At 43.3% G+C, this 14529-nt stretch overlaps 1 protein-coding gene across 1 annotated transcript in view; it reads right to left on the bottom strand.

Annotated features, from left to right (window-relative positions):
• The window catches only part of LOC124796121, a 387418-nt gene that overhangs the window by 284975 nt on the left and 87914 nt on the right, over positions 1-14529 (bottom strand). The gene's annotated exons all lie outside the window — the stretch shown is intronic.

Genomic DNA, 14529 nt, shown 5'->3' with positions numbered 1-14529 from the left:
GGCGGTAAATGGTTGAACGTCCGCGACTCTCCACAGAATGAGGGTTCAGAGGCTCGTCTGCTCTGTAAAATAGGATAGATGGTGATCTGTGGCATCTCTGCCGAAAGAGCACAATGCTGGTGCATACCCAAGAGTTTCGGAGCACACTGTTCGTCGTACATTGTTGAAAAGCGAGCTCCGCATCATACCAACCCTACGATTTCATACCTGTCACAGCTACATCGTCAATTTCGGTTGCATTGGGGATGGGACCTTCGCGATTCGACCGTCGCTCAGTGGAAACGTGTCATAGTAGCATTCCTGTTTTCTTGTCCATTATTAGATCTTCTCCTAAATTATCCCCACAAAATTCGTCTCGATAATGCTGTGTTCATCTGAGCAGATTTCTTGACGTTCGCGCTATCGCGCTGCTTTAACTCCCACAACGTCTAACTTCGACGTGTTCATTTTTCTTCTGAAGTTCTTTAACGTATCAGCATGACTAAGTGAGCTAACATTTCACGATTCAATCCGTAAAATGGAAAGTCTGCGTTATTCTCCGTTGACACCACTCGCTGTTTTACATCTGGAAAATATTAGTACGACGAATGCGACCTTTATTAAATCAAGCGATACAGCTAAAAATAGAAAGAGAATATATATGCAAAGAGTAACTAAATTACATTTACAGATTTTGAGGACTGGCTTCTTACGCCGAAACAAGAAAAAACCCAAGTAAATATGGGCTCTGAAATGCGTGCCTTAAGAGCTATGATCACCCGTTCATCTTCGCTATTGTGAAAGACGAAGCAAACAACTTGCAGTAGAAGACATTTGTTTCACTGTATCAACTTTTTTGCTTCGATCGATCGTTCTAGTCATATCCCTGACTATTGACCATTCCTCCTGGGACACACCGTATGTATATGATGTCTTTCATTAGAGTCGTCACATTTTCTCTTGCGTTTAGGCAGATATTTTCAAATCCGTTTTTACAGTGTATAGCTGGAGTCAGGCCAAAGAAACACAGCATATCCTTCATGTCAAGCCTGGTGTCAGTCGAAACCGTCGATTTGTTTGCTATTACAAACAAAATGACTTTTAAAGCGGGATTTTACGTGCCCGTTCGGAAGTACTGGATCTCAAATTAGTGTGACGCGATATGCACACACATCAAAAAAGTTTTGCATCACCCTAGTTCTCTATTCCAATTTTCTGAACTGGTTCCGGAACTCTCGGAGCCGAGGTGGGTTTTTGTTGAGATACATTTCAGATTAATTGTTCGGTTTTTGGCAATATGATTTTACTGTTTAGTAAAATTTTTGAGCCGTGGAGGAGTCGCTGGCACCAGTGATGCTCTTACCTAGTAGGGGCTGTAATCCTGCTTGTTCTGGCATGTGAGTTTTCTCTTTGGTTTTCCTTTTGTGGCCGCTATTTAAGCGCAGCGCTTCCGGCTATGTCTACCTTGGTTTTCCGCTACGGGGCCCCAGTGGTAGTGTTTGCCCGTTGACTGGGCATATATTGTGTTGGCGAGTCTTCGAGGACCGTGAGATGATTTGGGGAGTGTGTCGGCGACGGGCTGGTGGTGATGGCCTCCAATGTACTAGCTAGCGTGTACATTGTACTACCTGATGCTGGATGCCCGTGTACGCTATGTGGATTGGCGTCGTTTGCTGCTACTGACGGTGATTAGCTATTTCTTTGAAGTTGTGTTTGTGATCAGTCTGATCGTAATCTGTGTTCACATCCGGAAACAGTGATTTGTATGTGATTCTGCTCGCCGTGGCGGGAATAAGGAATTCACTCTTGGTTCCGGTATATGTTAAGTAGTACTGTTAAGAATGTTAAACATTGCTCAGTGACGGGAGCACTACGTCTGAGTAACCTGAAGGCTGCATGAGTGCAAATGTGTGTGAAATCTTATGGGACTTAACTGCTAAGGTCATCAGTCCCTAAGCTTACTCACTACTTAACCTAAATTATCCTAAGGACAAACACACACACCCATTCTGAGGGAGACTCGAACCTCCGCCGGGACCAGCCGCACAGTGCATGACTGCAGCGCCCTAGACCGCTCGGCTAATCCCGCGCGGCTCTGCATGAGTCATTCTAGGATAGGCCTTGTTTAGTGTTAAGACAGTGTGCTTGTAATGTTACTTGAATATCTTTTGATTTATTCTGTGGTCTCTGTTTGAATGGGTCGTGACTTTGATGTCTTATATTATGGGTTAACTTCTTTAGACTTACGTTTGTTATTGGGGCCTACCCGTAAGCGTAAAGAATTATGAGCTTCAAGAAGTAAACAGTTTTCCATGGTATTTGTTCGAGGTCTTCCATGTCTTAAGGGTATTAAATTTAAAGGGAGGACGTAACTCTGAAATAAGAGGGTTTGTTTTGTGTCCTTTGGTTTGGTTGTCTGTCTTATTATTATTATTATTTTAAATGTTACAGTGTAACACAAGCGGCGGGCACAGTCAGTTCCGAATTGACCAATACAAGGGGTGGCGCCTTGATTGAAGTATGTTCGAACGGCGTCAGCTCGGCCAGCGATGTACTGGTGTCGCTCGGCGCTATTTGGCTGTATCCTGTCAGAGTCGCTGCTCTTTCCGGTAGTTGACGGAAGTTATTTTCTCGTGATTATTTGGAGATCTCCTTCGTTAATGTCTTCGGGCTGCGCCAAGGTTTGTCCCCTCTTACTAGTCGTATGGTCACCATTGTTTTAGGGTGGCTCATCCGTTGGACTGTGCCCGCTATTGCGTGGAACTTAAACTGACTATTAAGGTAACTGCCTTTTCTGCCTAAATATTGTCGATATACTTGAAATGGATTTCACGAATGAGTTCAGTAGAATAAGTGACTATATAATTGGCGTAATTCCGTTGTTGTATGATCTGTTTATTGGTCTAAGTTTCCCGTAGGGGATTTTGCTCTTTTTTTTTTCTTTATTGTGATTTCATTCCCCTGCCCCATATGGGCAGGGGAGGGCTGTCAGCAGCACAATCCGCCGCTCTTCAGCCGAGTGACATGACAACTAAAACAAGAATAAAGTAATACATGCATAAGGAGGTAAAAAAGGGGAACATAAAACAGAGTAAGGGGAGAAAATGGAGGTAAAAATACACTGACAGGTAGACGTTCATTGGGGACAGTTAAAAAAGTCACCAGAAAGTTAAAAAACACAGTGGGCGATTCTTGAAACACAGAGAAGACACTGGATGCGCATGCACAGGTTAAAAGTTGGCCACAGTATTAAAAACACTCCGAAACAACACACTTAAAACCCACTTGGAGCACACACGACGAAGAATAAAACTACCAGGTGGGACCTGCCGAGGGAAAGGTCAGAGAGGATGGAAAAGGAGGGGAGAGCATGGGGCAGCTGGGGAAGCGGCGGGATGAAGAGAGGAGGGGTAACCGTGGGCTCACGAAGAGGCAGGAGACACATGGGGCGGGAGAGGAAAAGGGAAGACAGGGCAGGAGGGAGCGCAGAGATACTGAAAGAAGGCACAAGAGATGGAGGGGGAGTAGGAAGGGAAATCCGCTCAGAAGGAGGGAGGGGGAGGAGAGGGTGCCCGGAGGAGGAGGCAGGAAGAGGGGGTTAGAGTTGGTAGGAAGGGTAGATGTCAGGGCGAAGCTCATCATCCGGGAGTGGTAGACGGTGGAAGTTGTGTTGGGAAAGGAGATGGAATTTTGCTCTTAAAATTTGTTATTTAATATTCTGTACTGATGCTTGTTTTACCAACGGGTATTAACTCCCGGTATACCCCTGTTAAATTTGTGGGCAATTATGCTTGTCATCTATATACAGGGTGGTCCATTGATCGTGAATGGGCCAAATATCTCACGAAATAAGCGTCAAACGAAAAAACTACAAGGAACAAAACTAGTCTAGCTTGAAGGGGGAAACCAGATGGTGCTATGGTTGGCCCGCTAGATGGCGCTGCCATAGGTCAAACGGATATCAACTGCGTTTTTTAAAATAGGAACCCCCATTTTTTACTACATATTCCTGTAGTACGTAAGAAATATGAATGTTAAGTTTGACCACTTTTTTCGCTTTGTGATAAATAGCGCTGTAATGGTTACAAATATATGGCTAACAATTTTAGACGAACAGTTGGTAACAGGTTCTTTGTTGTGTTGTTGTTGTCGTCTTCAGTCCTGAGACTGGTTTGATGCGGCTCTCCATCCTACCCTATCCTGTGCAAGCTTCTTCATCTCCCAGTACTTACTGCAACCCACATCCTTCTGAATCTGCTTAGTGTATTCATCTCTTGGTTTCCCTCTACGATCTTTACCCTCCAAGCTGACCTCCAATGCTAAATTTGTGGATCCCTCAGAACATGTCCTACTAACCCGTCCCTTCTTTTTGTCAAGTTGTGCCACATACTCCTCTTCTCCCCAATTCTATTCAGTATTTCATCATTAGTTATGTGATCTACCCATCTAATCTTCAGCATTCTTCTGTAGCACCACATGTCGAAAGCTTCTATTCTCTTCTTGTCCAAATTATTTATCGTCCATGTTTCACTTCCATACATGGCTACACTCCATAGAAATACTTTCAGAAACGACTTCCTGACACTTAAATCTATAATCGATGTTAACAAATTTCTCTTCTTCAGAAACGCTTTCCTTGCCATCGCCAGTCTACATTTTATATCTTCTCTACTTCGACCATCATCAGTTATTTTGCTCCCCAAATAGCAAAACTCCTTTACTACTTTAAGTGTCTCATTTCCCACTCTAATACCCTCAGCATCACCTGACTTAATTTGACCACATTCCATTATCCTCGTTTTGCTTTTGTTGATGTTCATCTTATATCCTCCTTTCAAGACTCTGTCCATTCCGTTCAACTGCTCTTCCAAGTCCTTTGCTGTCTTTAATAGAATTACAATGTCATCGGCGAACCTCAAAGTTTTTATTTCTTCTCCATGGATTTTAATACCTACTCCGAATTTTTCTTTTGTTTCCTTTACTGGTTGCTCAATATACAGATTAAATAACATCGGGGAGAGGCTACAACCTTGTCTAACTCACTTCCCAACCACTGCTTCCCTTTCATGGCCCTCGACTCTTATAACTGCCATCTGGTTTCTGTACAAATTGTAAATAAACTTTCGCTCCCTGTATTTTACGCCTGCCATCTTTAGAATTTGAAAGAGAGCATTCCAGTCAACATTGTCAAAAGCATTCTCTAAGTCTACAAATGCTAGAAATATAGGTTTGCCTTTCCTTAATCTTTCTTCTAAGATAAGTCGTAAGGTCAGTATTGCCTCGCGTGTTGCAACATTTCTACGGAATCCAAACTGATCTTCGCCGAGGTCGGCTTCCACCAGGTGGGTTTTTTAAGTTAAAATGCAGAACGTAGGTACGTTTGAACATTTTATTTCGGTTGTTCCAATGTGATACATGTAACTTTGTGAACTTAACATTTCTGAGAACGCATGCTGTTACAGCGTGATTATCTGTAAATACCACATTAATGCAATAAATGCTCAAAATGATGTCCGTCAACCTCAATGCATTTGGCAATACGTGTAACGACATTCCTCTCAACACTGACGTTTTTGAGATACTCGATTCTCGCGCAGTTTGTCTGCTACTGATGTGCGGATTAGCCCCGACAGCAGCTAAAACACCTACTTGGGCATCATCATTTATTGCAGGTCGTGGATGAAGTTTCACATGTGGCTGAACACTTCCGTTTTCGTTAAATAACGTAACTATCCGGCGAACGGTCCGGATACTTGGATGATGTTGTGCAGGATATCGAGCAGCATACGTGGCACACGCCCGTTGGGCATTTTGATCACAATAGCCATACATCAACGCGATATCGACCTTTTCCGCAATTGGTAAACGCTCCATTTTAACACGGGTAATGTATCACAAAGCAAATACCGTCCGCACTGGCGGAATGTTACGTGATACCACAACTTATACATATGTGACTATTACAGCGTCATCTATCATAAAGCGAAAAAAGTGGACCAACTAAGTCATTCATATTTCTTTACTACACGAATATATAGTAAAAATGTGGATTCGTATCTAAAAAAAAAACGCAGTTGATATCCGTTTGACCTATGGCAGCGCCATCTAGCTGGCCACCGATAGCGCCATCTGGTTTCCCCCTTCAAGCTAGACAAGTTTCGTTCTTTGTAGTTTTTTCGTTTGATGCTTATTTTGTGAGATATTTGGCCCAGTCCCTATCAATGGACCACCCTGTATACATCCGGGACTAAAAAAATGGTTCAAATGGCTCTGAGCACTATGGGACTTAGCTTCAGAGGTCATCACTCCCCTAGAACTTAGAACTACTTAAACCTAACTATCCTAAGGACATCACACACATCCATGCCCAAGGCAGGATTCGAACCTGCGACCGTAGCAGTCGCGCGGTTCCAGACTCTAGTGCCTAGAATCGCTCGGCCACCCCGGCCGGCCATACCCAGGACTATTTATTATTTAGTTAAAAGGAAGGTTCTTTACTTGTTTCATTCCGTACAATCTTACAAAGACAGTATAAGGTTATGTTTATGGGCATATGTGTAATACAATCTTCTGAACTACGAGCCTGTGTTTGCGTTCTCTTGTGACTCACGCCCTAATTTTTTTTCTTTCTTTTTTTTACTGTTAGTTTTTACTTAACAGGCATCATGATGAGTGTACAAGTATCATTGCATTATAAATGCAACTACGAGGGGCGTTCAATATGTAACATAAAATTCTTTTTTCTCTGCTGGTTTCTGTTGAAGAAATGCGCAGTTTGTTGTGGGATTTAGTGGAATATTAGCACTTCAGCCCCTATAGATTCATAAAGTTCCGAACGGTGGCGATGCTCTACATAGCTTACCAAATGGCGTCTGTAATTGAGGTGCATTCCTGGCAGAGACTTGTCATTAAGCTCCTTTCCACAGATATTAATAGACGCTTGCTTGCAAAATGTCTACGGCGACCTGGCATTAAGCAAAGGCACGCTGAGTCACTGGACTAGGCTTCTGTCACCAACGGAACAAGGTCGCGCAGACACGTCCGATCTCCCGTGTGCTGGGCTGCCGCATATAGCTTTGATTCCCACAATGTTGGAACGTACTGACACTCTCATTCAAGGTGATGGACTGGTCATAATCAGACCCGTCGTTGCACGACTTGACGTCTCTGTTGGTTGTGCTGACACACTCGTCCACCAGTTGGGATACTGAGAGGTGTGTGCCCTGTGAGTTTCACGCTGCCTAACAAAGACCATAAAGACCTGGGCCACCAATTGAGGTACTCAAAGGTATGTTTGAATTCCCTCATTTTGAGAGAGCTGAAGTGTGATCTATTTTAATAGTTAAAAACCATTCAGCCACAAATATCGCAGGTCTTAAAACTTTTTTGTGCTAAAACACGTTAATTTTACGCTGACATCACACACAAAATGTCAAGAGGACATTGTAAAAGATTTGTCATCGCTAAAATTTATTTTTCTTTTAAATATTTTAGCGATGACAAACCTTTTATAATGTGCTATTTTTATCCGCTTGATATCTTGTGTGTGATTTCAGAGTAAAATGAACATGTTTTACAACAAAAAGATTTTAATACCTGAAGATGACAGCACAGTCTGTGAAAAACCGGTTGTCTTACATTTATAGAAAATATTGTATGCAATCTTGGCTGTTGAATGGTTTATATCAAAGGTGTGCGCCCTTTGAGTTTCACGCCGGCTAAGAAATCCCGTGAAGACCAGCGAAGGACCATCTGTGTGGAATTACTTGTGCGTCCGAGGCGGCTCGGGACAATTTTTTGGCGACATCGTCAGAGGCTATGGAACTTGGGTTCAGCACTACAAACCGGAAACAAAACGGCAACGGTCTTCTGACAAGGGAACCTCCCCATCGCACACCCCTCAGATTTAATTACTAGTTGGCACAGTGGATAGGCCTTGACAAACTGAACACAGATCAATAGAGAAAACAGGAAGAAGTTGTGTAGAACTATGAAAAAAATAAGCAAAATATACAAACTGAGTAGTCCATGTGCAAGATAGGCAGCATCAAGGGCAGTGAAAACTCTGAAGCGCCGTGGTCCCGTGGTTAGCGTGAGCAGCTGCGGAACGAAAGGTCTTTGGTTGAAGCCCCCCTCGAGTGAAAATTTTTTTTATTTTCAGACTATTATCAAAGTTAAGGTACTCAAACATAATCAACTTCGCTCTCTAAAATTCCAGAACATATTCAGATTTGCTTGGACACATGCAGGATTTGACGGTCTACACACAGAAAAATTTGAAAACGTTAAAAACATATGTTTTGACAGAGCGCAGGGAAAACTGTGCGACTGTGAAACTGTTGCATTCATTTGTTGCAGTTCATGTGACAAACCCTTATGTTTTCATCACTTTTTTGGGAGTGATTATCACATCCACAAGAAAACCTAAATCGGCAAGGTAGAAGACTCTTTTTACCCATTCGCCAATTGTACAAGTTAGATGGGTCGACAACATAACCCTGTCAGGTGACGCACATGCCGTCACCAGTGTCGTACAGAATATATCAGACGTTTTGTCCTGTGGAGGAATCGGTTGACCTATGACCTTGCGAGCAAATGTTTTCGGTGCCCATTGGAGAGGCACGTCATTTCGTCTACTAATCGCACGGTTTTGCGGTGCGGTGGCAAAACACAGACACTAAACTTATGACAGTGAAAAGTGACGTCAATGAACGAACGGACGAATTATAACTTTGCGAGAATAAAGAAAGTAAAATTTTGACTCGATGGAAAACTTGAACCAAGGACCTCTCACTCCGGAGCCGCTCACGCTAACCACGGGACCACGGGGCTCCTGAGCTCTCAGTATCCTTAATGTTGCTTATGTTGCGCATGGACTACTCAGTTCGTATATTTTGCTTATTTTTTTTTGTAGTTCCACACAACTTCTTCCTGTTTTCTCGATTGATCTGTGTCCAGTTTTTCAAGGCCTATCCACTGTGCCAACTTATAACAAAATCTGAGAGGGGTGCGATGGGGAGGTTCCCTTGTGAGATTCTGAGGGGATTATTCTACTTGAGTCCCCCCTCATGATACAATGATCACCTCTGAAGTGTGTTATGCTACCCAAAGGAAACTGAAGAAACGACTTCAGCGTTTTCATCGTCTCAACAACGCAAACGAACTTCTCGTTCTCCATGACAACGCAAGGCCTCACGCAAGTCTGCGCACCCTACAGGAGCTCACAAAACTTCATTGGACCGTTGTTTCTTATCCACCCTACAGGTCGAATCTCTCACCTTTCGACTTCCGTCTGTTTTTCCATGTGAAGGATGCACTCTGCATGAAGCAGTGCGTGGATGATTGGATGAGGGGTTACTGATGCAACTAGACGTTAGGTTCGACGTCGACCAGCATACCATGCTGGCATACAAGCACTCCTAGTAAGGTCGCGTAAGTCCGTCGCATTAAACAGATATTATGTTGGAAAATAAGGTTTTGTAGCCGAAAGGGCTACACTATTGATGACAAACAGCTATAGATGGCGTCTGCCGTAAAATATCTGGGCGTAACCATCCAGAGCGACCTTAAGTGGAATGACCACATAAAACAGACAGTGGGAAAAACAGGTACCAGACTCAGATTCATCGGAAGAATCTTAAGGAAATGTAGCTCATCCGCGAAGAAGGCTCTTGTTCGCCAGATTGTTGAGCATTGTTCATCTATATGGGATCCCTATCAGGACTGATAGAGGAGACAGAGAAGCTCCAACGAATAGCGGCGCGTTTCGTTACGGGATCTTTTAGCTGGTGAGAGAGCGTTACGGAGATGCTAAACAAAATCCACTGGCAGACGTTACTATGGAGGCGTTACGCAACACCAAGAGGTTTACTATTGAAATTTCGGGACAGCACTTTTCAGAAGCAGTCGGACAACATATTACTTCCCCCCACATAAATCTCGTGGATTGACCACGAGGAGAAAATTCGAGAAATTAGAGCCAATACAGAGGCTTACCGACAATCATTCTTCCCACGCACTACTCGCGAGTGGAACAGGGCTGGAGAGATCAGACAGTGGTACGGAAAGTACCCTCCGCCACACACCATTAGGTGGCTTTCGGAGTATGATGTAGATGTAGAATAATATGGTGTGTTGCTGTACTGAATAAGGCCAACCTGCTTTCAGAAAAAAAAGCTGTGTTGCATTAGTTACTGACAGCCCTCGTACAGTCACTGAGTGCTACATAGGTTGCTGCAATTCAAAAGTTGTTAGAAAAAATTATAGAATAAATAGTGACAGTTAAATGAAGAATAATCAGTGTTAAACATTAAATGTACTTCACATACTTGTGTCTTACTAGCTTCAACTGTGATAAAAGAATTTCAGATGTTATGAGACATAAAATAGATCAATGTAGTGATTCTGCATTACTTCGTATCCAAACACAGAAAACAGTATCTGTCACAGGTATATTGCGGATAGTTACGCATTTCGCACTTGGAACAGAGACTGTTTTCTAATTTTTGAGACACTGGATAACTGTTACTGCGCTAGGACAAAACCTAGTGGAGTAATGCGTAATTCACATCCATTGTAATGTGCAGCCAACATCGCCATTAGATATTTGGCAAGCATCTTCAGTGATCTGTAAAACATGTTTCTTTTTATACATACAATAAACGTATTATATGGTTGATACAATATGCTGGTATGTTACATTTTTGTCGTGTTTTGCTCTTGTTTTTTAGGTAAGAATCAACTAACCTAAAAAAGCCACTGAAGATGTTTCCCAAATAAAAGAAGCGAAACGCGTATAGCAGTAAACAAAGCGCTTTCATTTAGTTGCATAGACGGAATATACCTTCACTAATTTACAGCAACTAAGAAAAGGCGAAAACAGAAAAATGGCATTCGCTATTAGTATTTCACAGTTTAGAGGGACAGCTTTCCATACGACTTTATTCTGATACTTTTCTTCGAAAATCTCTTCATTATGCCCTTTAAATACCCACTTAAACTCTAAAACCTTCCTTCTCCCAAGTATCTCGGTGGACTAGTTTCTTTACACCCGATTTTATAACAGTCTGTTCCACTTAAATGTCACAAACCGCTACAGTCTCAGAAACAGCTTGCTCAAGAAATAATTTGAAATAGATTCTTACATTCATCCAAATCTAGCATATTCATTTACGATTGAATCACATTTTTAGCCACTTTCATGTGAGGTTAAAGCCGGCCGAAGTGGCCGTGCGGTTAAAGGCGCTGCAGTCTGGAACCGCAAGACCGCTCCGGTCGCAGGTTCGAATCCTGCCTCGGGCGTGGATGTGTGTGATGTCCTTAGGTTAGTTAGGTTTAACTAGTTCTAAGTTCTAGGGGACTAATGACCTCAGCAGTTGAGTCCCATAGTGCTCAGACCCATTTGAACCATTTTTGTGAGGTTAATATCAAGTCTCAATTAAGAAATGTTCCGTCAAAATTACAATTTCAACATCGGTTTTGTTTTATTTACAGTAATAAAAATACACCGACGTAAACGAAGAAGGAATTACGAAAGATGGTAGGTGTGTATTCTACATCTGAAAGATGATGTCTGTCTATTCAGATTTTTCGCCAGTCGCATAATAGTGGCGCTGGTAGCGTCTCTACGACGATGGAAATCATGTTTGATTTAAATATATGCTGTAAAGGTCGTAAGCGTTAGTTAGCTTTGAGATTGGACTTGAGAGCTGATATTGGTCAAGAATGTCTTCAAGACGACGAAGACGCCATTATCTACACCTTACTGAGTTTGAACGAGGTCTTGTAATACGGATATGAGGAGCAGGATGTTCCTTCTGCAATACTGCAGGAACACTTGGTAGGAATATAGCCACTGTACATGACTGCTGGCAGCAGTGATCACTGAAATGTACGACCACGTGGCTGTGCTGAGAGGAAAGACCATCGTGTTCAGCTTACGGCTCTGGCGCATCGTACTGCGTCTGCAGCAGTAATGTTGGCAGCAGTTGGCACCACAGTGGCACTACTAAGGGTTGCAAATCGGATACTTCATTTCGAGGACAGCTGCGAGCCAGTCGCCCTGTGGCGTGCACTTGTTTGAACCAAGACCGCCGCCATTTGCGACATCAGTTGTATTATGTTCGAGTATAATGACGTTTCTGGAGACAAGCAATCTACTCTGTAGGAATCAGCATGGGCTTCGTAAAAGACGATCGTGTGAAACCCAGGTCGCGCTATTCGTCCACGAGCCTCAGAGGGTCATAGACACGGGTTCCCAGGTAAATGCCGTGTTACTTGACTTCCGCAAGGCATTCGATACAGTTCCCCACAGTCGTTTAATGAACAAAGTAAGAGCATACGGACTATCAGACCAATTGTGTGATTGTATTGAAGAGTTCCTAGATAACATAACGCAGCATGTCATTCTCAATGGAGAGAAGTCTTCCGAAGTACGAGTGATTTCAGGTGCGCCGCAGGGGAGTGTCGTAGGACCGTTGGTATTCACTATATATATAAATGACATTGTGGAGAACATCGGAAGTTCACTGAGGCTTTTTGCGGATGATGTTGTAGTATATCGAGAGGTTGTAACAACGGAAAATTGTACTGAAATGTGCCGGCCGAAGTGGCCGTGCGGTTAAAGGCGCTGCAGTCTGGAACCGCAAGACCGCTACGGTCGCAGGTTCGAATCCTGCCTCGGGCATGGATGTTTGTGATGTCCTTAGGTTAGCTAGGTTTAACTAGTTCTAAGTTCTAGGGGACTAATGACCTCAGCAGTTGAGTCCCATAGTGCTCAGAGCCATTTGAACCATTTTGTACTGAAATGCAGTAGGATCTGCAACGAATTGACGCATGGTGCAGGGAATGGCAATTGAATCTCAAAGCAGACAAGTCGAATGTGCTGCGAATACATAGAAAGAAAGATCCTTTATCATTTAGCTACAATATAACAGGTCAGCAACTAGAAGTTGTTAATCCCATAAATTATCTGGGAGTAGGCATTAGGAGTGATTTAAAATGGAATGACCATATAAAATTAATCGTCGATAAAGCAGATGCCAGACTGAGATTCATTGGAAGAATTCTAAGAAAATGCAGTCCGAAAATAAAGGAAGCAGGTTAGAGTACACTTGTTCGCCCACTGCTTGAATACTGCTCACCAGTGTAGGATCCGTACCAGATAGGGTTGATAGACGAAATAGAGAAGATCCAACGGAGAGCAGCGTGCTTCGTTACAGGATCATTTAGTAGTCGCGAAAGCGTTACGGAGATGATAGATAAATTCCAGTTGAGGACTCTGCAAGAGAGACGCTCGGTAGCTCGGTACGGGCTTTTGTTGAAGTTTCGATGACATACCTTCACCGAGGAGTCAAGCAGGATATTGCTCCCTCCTACGTATATCTCGCGAAGAGACCATGAGGATAAAATCAGAGAGATTAGAGCCCACGCAGATGCATACCGACAATCTTTATTTCCACGAACAATACGAGACTGGAATAGAAGGGAGAACCGATAGAGGTACTCAAGGTACCCTCTGCCACACACTGTCGGGTGGCTTTCGGAGTATGGATGTAGATGTAGATTTAGATCAAGCGAGAGCTCATTAGTGGGCACAGTGTACTAGGTCTGCTGTGTTTTCTGACGAAAGCTGGCTCTGCCCAGGTGCCAGTGGAGGTGGTATGTCGGTTAGAAGGAGGCCAGTTGTCGGTGTGCAACCAACTTGTCTGTATGCTAGACACAACGGACCTACACTTGGAGTTATGGTATGGGGTGTGATTTCGTAGGACAGCAAGAGCACTCTCGTGGTTATCCCACACATTCAATTTTGTACCTCATTCTGGTGATTCGACCTGCTGTCTTCCCTTTCCTGAACAGAATTTCAAGAGTACCTATATGTTGCCTAGGCCTGTTCGATCATCAGACCTGTCTCTAGTCGAGCACATATGGAACATCATTGGACGAAAACTCTAGCGTCATCCACAAACAGCGTTAAACGTTCCTGTATTGGCAGAGCAAGTGCAACAGGCTCCATCCCACAAACTGACATTCGTCACCTGTACAACACAGTGCATGCACATTTGAATGCTTGCATCCAACATTCTGGCGGTTACACCGGTTATTAATGTATCATCATTTCAAATTTGCAATTGCTTATCTCACGCGTACAATAACATCTACATCTACATCCATACTCCGCAAGCCACCTGACGGTGTGTGGCGGAGGGTACCTTAAGTACCTCTATCGGTTCTCCCTTCTATTCCAGTCTCGTATTGTTCGTGGAAAGAAGGATTGTCGGTATGTCTATGTGTGGACTCTAATCTCTCTGATTTTATCCTCATGGTCTGTTCGCGAGATATACGTAGGAGGGAGCAATATACTGCTTGACTCCTCGGTGAAGGTATGTTCTCGAAACTTCAACAAAAGCCCGTGCCGAACTACTGCAGAGTCTTCCACTGGGGTTTATCTATCATCTCCGTAACGCTTTCGCAATTACTAAAAGATCCTGTAACGAAGCGCGCTGCTCTCCGTTGGATCTTCTCTATCTCTTCTAGCAACCCTATCTGGTA

This window comes from Schistocerca piceifrons, chromosome 4 (genome assembly GCF_021461385.2).
Source record: "Schistocerca piceifrons isolate TAMUIC-IGC-003096 chromosome 4, iqSchPice1.1, whole genome shotgun sequence".
In the NCBI taxonomy this organism is placed as follows: Eukaryota; Metazoa; Arthropoda; class Insecta; order Orthoptera; family Acrididae; genus Schistocerca; species Schistocerca piceifrons.
Note: the sequence above shows the minus strand (reverse complement) of the source record. Positions and strands in the feature narration are given on the sequence as shown.